The sequence below is a fragment of the Malurus melanocephalus genome, unplaced genomic scaffold (assembly GCF_030028575.1).
Source record: "Malurus melanocephalus ecotype Western Australia unplaced genomic scaffold, MMel_1.1 scaffold_1611, whole genome shotgun sequence".
Classification (NCBI taxonomy): Eukaryota; Metazoa; Chordata; class Aves; order Passeriformes; family Maluridae; genus Malurus; species Malurus melanocephalus.
The window spans coordinates 19,158-20,149 of record NW_026624843.1 but is presented as its reverse complement, the minus strand read 5'-3'; positions in this window follow the sequence as shown (position 1 = coordinate 20,149).

Below are 992 nucleotides of genomic sequence, written 5' to 3'. Positions count from 1 at the left end.
TCCCCACAGCACCCACCCCCCACCCATGGCCGTGTCCGGGGGGTGCTGCATTGTCCTGGTGGCCGAGGGGGTGGCCGGAGCTCGGGGCAGTGCCCAGGGCTCCCMCTCCGCCCCCGCCAAGCGCGCAGCTCCCTCCGGGCAGCTATTCCTGGCGCTGGGACGGGGAGGAGGGCGGGAGGAAGGCTCCGGGGCTATTTCTGGCCGGGCTTCGTGACCCGCCAGGCCACCTTTGGCCACGGTGGCACTGCCCCGTGCCAGGCTCCCCGCAGCACATGGCCCAGGTGGCCCCGGGTGGCGTGGGACGGCTGCCACGCGCCCCGCGGGGTTTGTCACAAGACCGTGACGCCGCCTGTGACATCCTGATGTCACCCTGCGCCCTGGGAGCGCCCTGAATAGGTGAACCCTGCCCCCGAGGTGATTCCGTGTCACTCTGGACGGGGTGACTCAGGCTGAGAAGTGGCTCTGTGGGAAAAAGGAGCTGTCACTGGTGTGCCCGAGGCTGCTGCCACCCCACAGAGCCACCCCAGAGGGGATCAGTGGGCACCGGGAGGGTCCCAGGGTCCCCAGACGCGGCCGTGGCACTGTCACACGTAGGCTGGCACCCCGACACGTCCCCCACCGTTCTATATATGGGCCTGCCCTCTCGCTGAGGTGGCACCGAGGGCTCTCAAGTGACACCGCCGAGGGGGCTGGGCTCTATTTTTAGCCCCTGAATGGATCCGAGCCGGAGCCGGGCTCGCTGCCCCCGCCGAGGGAGCGGCATCATGCTGCACCGTGAGAGCTTTCCTGCGCTGCTCCTCGCATGGCTCGGTCCCCGCCCGGCCTCGGGGGACAGGTAGGACAGGCTTTGTCACCTCCCTGCTCCTCCCGCGGCCGGGGTGGGGCCCAGGGTGGGGAAGGGGCTGTGCTGCCAGGGCTGGGCTGGAGCGTCCTGTTTGTGTTTGGGGATGCCGTGCAGGGTTCGGGAAATGAAATTCCGGGGTTTAAAGGGG